At 45.6% G+C, this 10,416-nt stretch overlaps 1 long non-coding RNA gene across 1 annotated transcript; it reads left to right on the top strand.

Annotated features, from left to right (window-relative positions):
• Positions 1-322: 322 nt before the first annotated feature.
• On the top strand, positions 323-2,414 carry LOC135376533 (uncharacterized). Its single transcript, XR_010417731.1, has 2 exons — positions 323-393; positions 2,336-2,414. It is a non-coding gene; the product is annotated as an uncharacterized LOC135376533 (long non-coding RNA).
• Positions 2,415-10,416: the final 8,002 nt, after the last annotated feature.

Below are 10,416 nucleotides of genomic sequence, written 5' to 3'. Positions count from 1 at the left end.
TTGTGGAAGCCCCAAAAACCGGCGTTGTTCGGACAGATTCAAATGGCTTCAACTATACTGCGGTAAGTTTTACCGATTATTCCGGATAAACCGGGAAAGCAGCAATCCTAGTTATATATATATATATATATATATATATATATATATATATATTTAACGTATTGCGTTGCCCGTGAATTTTCTAGATGCTGCCAGTCGTGTCTGGTGCGTAAATACCTCCCGCTTCTTCAGTAAAGTTATCTGGAAGAGCGAATTTCTCCACAGCGCTCATACATGGCGTACATGGGATGAAGCAGAAGAAGTACGTCACGCGTTCACGATCTTTCATTCTGTGGATGTAGTACGATTCATTGTGCGACTTGGTTTTGCAGAAATATCCGCCTCAACATAAAGGTAAGTCCAATCGAAGTCACTGGTTAATTTATTAAGGGAACGCGGTCGTGGAAAGTTATCCAGTCGAATTTATAGCGGTTATCTCTGAACACGAAAAGGAAGGGTTTTCTCCTTCGTCGACGCTTGATAGATACTAATAATTCGGGGTCTACGTCGCGAGACAACTCAGAGTATGAGCGAGCTTGATAGAGACGACATATATGACGACGAGATGTTGGAACTGGCTGTAAAGCACAAGATCTTGGTCCGAGTCCCAGCCATTCGTGACACTCAAATATATCTTGGACACATCTCGTCGGGTAGCGTCTCGCAGTTGTGCATGAGCAACAGGAAGTTAACAGGAGGTGGCTTAAATGTTCAAGCTCAGCTTCACCGGTAGAACATCTGGGATAGATAAGCGCGACGAACTTCAGCATTGGCGTTCGCTTCCGACTCCTTATGCACTATATCCTAGTCCATGTCGAAGATGAAGAGAGCATAGCGTTGGAAGCGTGCTTCTTAGATGTTACATTAGATTGCAGATATCCCCTTCATTGGCGAGGGTATCAGCGTCAACGGTTGATGTGTTGGAAGCCTGCAGTGTGCCATATAAGTAAGCGTAGAACATGTTCTCACCCCAGGCAATGGCTAGGGCCTCTTTGTGAATTGTGAAGCCAAATTGCCTAAGTTGAATTGTGAGTAGTTCTTTTCCGCCGTTTTCAGAGTTGACGAGAAAAACGCGATTGACCTTTCCGTCCCATCAGGCACTTCGTGACACCGTGCCGAGACCACTTGGTCTGGCATCACAATCGAGTCGGGGTGGTAGCTGCGGATTGCAGTGCACGAGTGTCACATGCAATAATTCCTTTGGCAGTTTCGAAAGTGTTTTTCCGTCCACCAGTTAATTTCTTGAAAATATCGCCAACCAGTGGCAGAAGTGGGCACCCTCACGAGGCCGTGCGAGGGTGCGGGTTTCCTCACCCTCACCTCACGATATTTGATGTGAGGTGAGGTGAGGGCCAATTTTTGTGGTGATGTTTGATGTAATGTGAGGTGAGGAAAACTTTATGAACGCGCACTTGATGAAAACTTTTTCCGCGCGTACACGGGATATGTTTCCTTCTTTTTGCAGCTTCTGTCTCTCACCTATGCGGGGACTGTCCTCCTCTCTCGCCGGTGATACGCGCAACTTTTACGGATATTACAATCGTCCCACGAAGCGTTTTCTGTGATTGATTAGGCCAAAGATGCCAGCAAAAAAAAAAAAAAAAACACAAAAAACGACTAAGCAATTTCACGAGTGCATTGGCAGTCACTCAAAACCAACGCGACTTCAATGACGAAGATTCTTCAATCCCTACGAACGTCACATCGAATACACAAATAGCTTGAAAATATTGAGGTGCGGTCAGGAAAATTTCGAAAAAAATTGTGAGGTGAGGTGAGGAAAAATTTTCAAAAAATTTTTTGAGGTGAGGTGAGCAAAATTTTTCTCCCAGAAAATTGAGGTGAGGGCCAGGCTCGTGAGGACAAACGCCCACCTCTGACCAGTGGTAAAGGATACTGATCCACTACTGATTGCTGATTGACGGTCCTCTTGAAATCTCCACATATCCTGACTGTCCCATTGGGATATACGAAAAAATCTGTGGGAGTAGCCCATTCACTGACATTGATATTTGTCAGGATACCTTCCTAATCTACTCGTTTCAATTTGGCAAATACTTTTTCTTGAGTGCATGCAGCACTGGACGAGTACGAAGGAACTTCTTCCTTCCTTCGTTTCATTTCACGCTTAAAGTTATTTTGGCTCCAGTTGGTGTCTTCAAGTACGGCATTGGAGTTTCTAGAATCTTCTTCATCTTGTTTTTGACTTGAGAAGCTTTCGCTTCAGTCTGTGTCTTTGTGATTCATTTGTTTCTTCAAGCAATCTGAATTAATTAATCCATTCTTGATCAAACAGTGCTGGTCCAGGATTTCTTCAACATTGAGTTGGATCATCGAACATTTCTCTTGAAATATTACTTGAACTGTGTTATCAGGTAAGAAATATTCACTTGTCACACTTTGACATTTCATCGATGTAGTTTCCAGTGGAATGTGGTTGAAATGTTTCGACTGAACACATATTGGGGGCAATACAATACTTCTAGCCTGCGTCCATGTTCATTGAAATTACATGACCCTCAATACCTGGTTTTAGCCAGCTGGGACATCGTCCCAGAAACACTTAAAAGCCTTTACAAGAAACCATTTATGCGAAGTATTTATCATTATCTTGACTTATTTATTAAACCACCACAGTTCTTCCGTTTCGGACTCGCTTATCCATTGCTGTGTGTTAACTCGTATCCTTCAGACACTTAATGTTTTCCTTGCAAAAAAACAATTTCCTAAAATACCTTTTTGCAAACCAGATGACAGCCATGTCCGGTTCTACCGCGGCACTGCGTAAGTACCCCTTCATGTTGACAGTATAATGGCTTCTGTCTGCGCTCGAAGATTTTGTTCAGAATCGTAAGCTCTTGAGGGTGGAGGAGAGTTGCACGAAGATAGGAGTGCAGGTACATTGTAACAGTGGTACACAGGAAAACAAGAAGTTGGTGGAGTTGCAAAACATTTGTGGGCGTTCGAAGTGTTGTAGGTGCGGATAAATCTGCTGCGCTGTGCCAAAGATGATTTACTTGTTGGGAGTATCGACATCTACGTCCTCATACAGGGCTGCCCAAAGCCCCCCCCCCCCTAAAAAAAAGTATCACATTGCAGCATGAGTGGTGAGTTCTGTACCACTGAAAATTTCCGTCAACATATTTATAAGCATGCACGTCATGTGTCGCGTGACGTGTAAGCAAGTAGCATCGCTGACGAGGTTTGCCATAAAATCAAAGGGTTACGTGGACCAGCTTATCATTGAGCCAACCTAGAAAAAGAAAGTGATATTAAACGGTAGGAGCAATTTATTTATTTACAAATGGTCACACGACTTTCATGCACGAGAATGAAAACATACGAACATGGTAGAGGACCATATATACAGTTGACGTGGGAGTTTTACCATGAGAGGGTAAAAGGGTGATGGAAAGGATGCAGATACAGATAAAAATGAAAAGAACAAATACAAACGCAGGGGATGATACCCCTGCGTTTGTATTTATGTTCTTTTCGTTTGTATTTTTGTTATTTTCATTTTCACCTGTATTTGCATCCTTTCCATCACCCTGTTACCCTCTGATGCTAAAACTCCCCCATCAACTGTATATATGTTCCTGTACCATGTTCATATTTTTCTAACCAGAAGTGCAGTCTCGTGCACGAAAGTCTTGTTTACCATGTGTAAATAAATAAGTTGCTCTAACCGTGTAATATCACTCTTTGATTTACTCACCACCGGCAACTTGACATCGCCTATTTTTCTGCCTTCGTATCTTCTAGAAAAAAAAGAAAAAAGATATTGATTTACTTCCAATCACATAACGATATAGCGTATGATGTACAGGAGTCGGGAGGTATTGGAGAAGGAACTTGTGACTTGAGGTCGTTCCCTAGTCTGTTAGTACACCACTTCTTTAACACGCATATATGCTTAACTTTACCTGGGCCTATTTAGACACATCCTATGCAAAATAGTTTCTCTCGTTCGTTGTTGTTCTATTAGGACCGCCTTGCTTTTCGAAGATTGTTCCTCTCTGAAGGATTCGGAAGAGTGCTTGATTTTCACGTCTCCGTTAGAAAGAAAAATTGACATTGTGCTATTTGGTTACGCCATCGGATAAAAGAGATAGGAGAAAGGTGTCTCGCCTGGGGCGAGAAGAATGTCAGGAGCACTTCCCATGGGGGAACTCCAGGCGTAAGAGTTCTGCGTGCCCAAATGGCAGGAGATACGTAACGGGTGTTGATGCACTGTAAGGGGCAAGGTGGCACGGGAGGAGGAAGCTGCGAGACAGCCCATGTCTCCTCAGAAAATCGATCATGAACGCACTATGTTATCCGACAGAAAATATGTACCGTATGTGATGCTCATGGAGCTGCTTTTATTGATAAGAGAACCGCGACTAGAATTTTGTCCCACTATAGATATAGGCACACAGTATGCCGAAGATCCAACTAGATATCAACTGCAGGGATATAACTCCAGGGTGTTTGTTTCATTCAATTCAGATGTTATACCTACAGGGTGGGCGCTCTAAAAGATGAGATGGAAGTCACTGAAAAGGTTAGCCAGCTGTAGGACTCGAATCCACATATTCTGGATTACCGATCCAGGGCTTACCAATTTAGCTAAGCTAACACACCTCCCAGCCACTTCCAAGCGTGCGTCATCTGAACGGACAAACCAACCACTCTCTCTCACTCACCCATCCCCCTTTTCACACTTACATTTTTCTCACTCATACACACATTCATACGACAGGATAGACGCAAGCGGCATCTGTTGAACATGAGACAATTGATGTGCTGAAGCTGCAACACATAGAAAGGACAAATACATACAAAGCCTCAAGTGCAGGTGTATGGTTTGTCCCTTCAGATGACGCACCCTTGGAAATTGCTGGGAGGTGTGTCAGTATAGCTCAATTGGTAAAGCCCTGGACCGGTAATCCAGAAGATGTGTGTCCGAGTCCAACAGTTGGCTAACCTTTTCAGTGACTTTCAACTTTCATCATTAATTTCTTATGCACTTGAGGCGTTGTATGTATTTGATCTTTCTGTGTGTTCCAGCCAGGGCTAGGCACGATTCTTAAAAAGTACCTTCGATACCAATACTCGATACCCTCCAAAAAAAACCAATACCGATACAAGATACAGGACCAAAATTGATTTTCGGTACATATACTCGATTCTGTATCGTCGATATTTCGATACATCACTGAAATCGCGAGTATAATAAAGCTGGTGTTATGATTAGTGAAGTTTACATCAGTGAAATCATAATATAAAGCTGGTAATATGATTAGGGAACTAAAAAAGAACTTCTCCTATTTCTGGAATCTTTAGTGTATTTTTATAGCACACACTTTCTGAAAGGGCTTAACATATCCAACCGCATGGATTTATTGAAGCTGCACTGTCTGTGCAGCTAGCCGAGTTAGAACTTTAGATTGGACTGAAGCCATGGCTACGTTGAAACGATCGCTTCCATCAGCAGCCTAGCAAAAAACAATTCTTTAAGATAATGTTCTTCATGCGTACCGGTCTGTGAGCACTTGACTATACATACGAATAAACCTGAGTCAGCTGGGTTTCGTTTGGTATTGCAGTACTTACCCGGTAGCCTCTGACTTTGCTCTGCGTGTGTCACAGACTCTGAGCGTATCTCAGCACGGCCAGTCCCCCACAGCACTTGGAAAATGTGTATCAAAATGCGTGTTACTGCCCACGAAGGAATCCGTGCGTCTCTATTGGTCGGACGCCACAAGCGTGTCCGGATTGGTTGCCGGAATTTCAAAACGGCACTTCGGTACTCGGCGGTTTCATTTGAAATTCGAACGGTGGACGCCGCGCCGGCGGCCGTCTCATCTGTGTATGATGGTGTCTTTGATCGTGTTCTACTGTTCCTCGACAGAAGCATCGGACTACGAACAGCCAATCGGATTTCAAACTAAAGTGTTGTCGTGATCTGGCTCGATGAACATGTTCAAGCGCAGTCAGATCTGCATAGCGGTGACAAGAAAATAGGTTCATGAAGCAGCAGCATTCTGTGTTTGACGTGTAGCAGGCAAGGACACGATGATTAACAGATTGTGCGCAATCCCGACACAAGGTCGCGTTCACGACACATGCCGGTCTCTTCGGATTCAATGTGCTACCTTTCGGGCTTTGTAATGCGCCTTCCACGTTCTAAAGAGCACGTTGTAGGGGGCCTCAGATTCTGTCCCTTTTATTTGGACGACATTCATCGTTTTCAGTAGGACTCCTCAAGAACACCTGCGGCACCACAACGCCGTTCTCTCTCGGCTGCGGTCAGACCTCAAGGTCAAACTTCAGAAGTGCAGCTTTTTAAAGAACAGCGTCTTGTATCTTGGGCACCATGTTGGCCCAGGTGGCTTTCATACTGACCCGGCCAAGACTGAGAAGGTCGTGAACTTGCCCTCACCGTCAAGTGCGGAGGAGCTCCGATCGTTGTTGGGTTTAGGTCGTATTAACGCCGGTTCACCAGAGATTTCGCCACTATCGCTTCTCCTCTGCATCGTCAGCTTGAAAAGGGCACCGCCTTTACGTGGACCGAGGACTGTGAGGCTGATTTTCCCACCTTAAACGACTTCTCATAAGCGCGCCAGTCCTCGCTATCCAGACTTCAGCCTGCCCATCATTTTGGACACGGATACAAGCGACAGCGGTTTCGGCGCTGTTCTCTCAAGAGCGAACCGAGACCGAGCGAGTCCTAGCTTACGGAAGTCTAGCCCTAACCATGCCCGACAGGAAGTACAGACTCACACGCAAAGAGGCGCTCTCACTTGTCTATTTCATTTGCATATTCCCTCAATATCTTCACGGTAAGGAGCTTGTCTGCAGGACCGACCACAGTGCACTAGAATGACCCAGGTGCTTCAAGCAACCAGGAGGCCAGGTTGCACGGTGGCCGGAACAACTCATTGAGTTTAATTTTCGTGTTATTTACCCACCGGGAATACAGCACCGTATAACACCGACGCCCTATCGCGAATGCATGGCTCGTCTGCGAATTCGCCGCCCACAGCACTGTCCCATGCCGATTTATGTGAGCACCAGATGCGTGACCCAGTTCTGTCTGAGGTCATTCGTACCCAGGCCGAATATAAGCACTACCTGCACCACAAACATTGTTTGGAAATCGTCGACAGCTGTTTAGTGTGGAAGAAAGAGTCCCACCTGTCCTCCCGTCCCTGTAGAGCCAAAAACTTTGGTTGCCGAAATCCCAAATCTGCACACGACATCCCCTTCAGAGGCCACCTCGATAGGGCAAAAAAACTTTGGAGAAGCGTAAATGCAGATTCTTTTGGATCGGCATGAACTCCAGCGTCTCAGACTGGTGTACATCGTGTCTTAAATGCTGCTCACGGAAACCCCCACACGTAACACCTCATGCTCCTCTGAGTCACCCGGATGTGGCGGCAGTATAGTAGTGACCGCTGAGCAGAGGTCCAGTGGCTGACGTACGATTCCCTGTGGTCCTGTTTGTGTTCGAACGAGCTTGAGGGTGCGAGCGTCGAAGTCGATGATGTAATTGTGTCTGACGAGGAAGTCTACGATGAGAATGCAGTCACGCGGTATACCACGGACAACGAAACCAGGTAGAACGGTACTGGTGGTTCCTGGGACAGATATCAGGTCATAAACTCCTGCGACATCCAATGGGTTACAATTGATGTCGTGAACAGGCTGGGCTACAGTCGCTTGGGTCGGGGAACGCCTCGGCAGTTGCTGCCAGATATTGTAGTTGAGGGTAGTCACACTGGATCCCGAGTCTAGCAGCATCCTAACTGGCGAACCTTCAACGGCGCCTGTAATCATGATTGAGGTACCTCCCACGTTCCCGGTGGACCACTGTATAGGCGTTCCCAGCGAGGCCGAACAAGGAATGCCGATTAGTTTCCTGTTGCCGGATATCTGGGAAACCGGGACTAGGCTTATCCTCGTGGACCCCGTGTACAACGTGTACAACAGCATGCGAGGTGACTCAGATTGCTGCAGCAGTAGCACACTGGGACGTTTGCAGGGCGTGCACTTTCCAGAGGTGGCAAGAGCATCAACTTTCCTGTCCAATCCAGCTATCGCTGATGCAAGTCCCGCCAGTGGATCTGTCGTGGGTGTGGCTTGTGACACGTACGCCACTGTGTGTGATGCTGCGGAAGGTGATAGCGGAAATTGGCGAATAACTGCAAGACTACTAGAAAAGTATCGGCTATTTGAAAGCATCACCAAGCGTTGCAGGGATAGCAGAGGTGACCTTGTCTCTGGTGGTCGAGTCGAGGCCAAGAATAAACGGATCTCGTTATAAACGGAACCACGTTATCTCTCATTTGCGGCAAACAAACAACGGGAAGAGCAATAACTTTCGCTCGTCGGTCCAAGAACTACCTGGAGCTCAGGTGAAAAAGTGCTTCTCCTAGGATTGGAAGTACCGATCTCAAGAATATATGTGTCGGGTAGAAGAAATTGCTGAAGTACTGACGAGTTTTCAGCTGCCGTGTCACTAAGACAAATCGTACCGCTGCCACCAAAATGTAGCAAGCCGAAAAACGTGTGGGTTTATTCTTCGTCCGAATGGGATGTCCAGGCCGTTTTTGAATCTAGCACGAGCGCGGAGTCACGAAACATACGTCGCATCGTCCTCGCGATGTTCATCACGCCCATTTCGCAACCAGGCGGCCGCTACAGTATTATATATAGTAAATTATTTGCCGTGCTGCGGAATATTACGCATAAATATTACACAACACTTGTGTCAGGGATCGCTAGAAAACGTACTACCAGTCGACTGGCTTCATGCAAACGTGATACTTTTCCCCAAAACAACTGACACGATAAACGTAGAAAATTATCGCCAAATATCACTAAGTAAGTTTGCTGAACCTCACTTCCCATATTATGACTTACCGTGATGAAAACGACCTTCTATTTGTAAATCGGCAAGAATCGTTCTCATTTTATTTCTTCAAAATACGCACCTCTTCAAGATAGCCCTCCCGACTGGACACCTTGCGACAGCCGTCTCGCTTCCGATGCACGATGTATGCAGAGTGTTGGAAGGTAAAAGTTCTGAACGGGCGGTCGTTTGAGCTCGGCATCAAACATGATGGGTGAGATGTGTTGTGCTTGGCGATAGTGACGCAACAAGAATCACGTTTGACTGCAACGAAATGTTGGAGATTAATGTTTCCTGGTTTAATTCGCATTACAAATGGAAGAGATTGCATAATGAGACGAAAATTATCCTCTGGACCTCTGCTGTTCAGATCTGAGTTCTATTTTATTTTCTCGTACATCAACCTTTGCTTCTTGGATCATTCTTGGAAGTGGATTCAAGCCACTTGGACGTACGTCGACGAAACGCGAAACAGACACGTTGCTCAGTGATGTCCTATTTTGAAACACGGTCATCTTCGGACCCTGCAGATATATAGACATTTTTACGTATAGGCTCTGGATTTTTAAAGCTGAAACATCGTGGCACACCAGTGACTTCTTCCTGTGAACATCACTTCTGGTAGATGCTGACGCTTTCGTTTTAACTTTTATTTCAGAAACGCAAACTGCTCAGGTGTCGACAGCTTCCGACTTGGGTATGTGAAAAACAGCAACGTAGCGATGAATTTCTCTTTTTTTTTGGGGGGGGGGGCGGGTGTATGGGGCATGTTTCCCATGGGTTCTTCGGTACACGTTTATACGAGATAAAAATAAAGTTAGGACAAGGAGGCGCGAGAAGCTCGCTCTTCGTTCACTTCTTGGTTATCACGAGATCGAGTGCAGTCGTGTCTGATATTTCAACGAAAGGAATGATGCTGTGGTATTATCGCTAGCTTCTAGAAATCATGCCAGTTCTGATTATACAGCTGATGATAATTCTACATGGGGACAGGGGGATGTCACCCTCATCTCCCTTCCCCAATAGCACTCCCAAAGGAACGTTTTTGGATCATGGGTTAAATCTCCCAAACTTCCCCTCTGGCTACGTCAGCGTTGACAGATGCTTTGCACAGATTCAGCGGCTATTCCATTCGATTACGTCGTGATCGTCCAATCTGTAGCGACAGTTCTACTGACATGCGAAACTGCAGGCTATTTCACATGTAAGGAGTTGAAATTCACAGTTGGGGAAATGAAGAAAAAACAGACAAGGCTATCAAATTTGGCATTTAATTACAACCTGCAAAACCAAACGAAATGTATGGACGCGCAGCAAACGCACAATTAACAGACGTGACATCGCATATTCACTGTCTCAACGGGTAACTGGGACTTTCATGGGTCGAGAGTACAGAGGGGATTTGAGCTATTGAGGAAGTGCTTTATGTGTGGTTGCGCTTTTTTGAGCAGCCTGTAACAGTAACAGCTACAACACCA

This window comes from Ornithodoros turicata, chromosome 1, assembly GCF_037126465.1.
Source record: "Ornithodoros turicata isolate Travis chromosome 1, ASM3712646v1, whole genome shotgun sequence".
In the NCBI taxonomy this organism is placed as follows: Eukaryota; Metazoa; Arthropoda; class Arachnida; order Ixodida; family Argasidae; genus Ornithodoros; species Ornithodoros turicata.
This window is presented reverse-complemented; position numbering and strand designations above follow the sequence as displayed.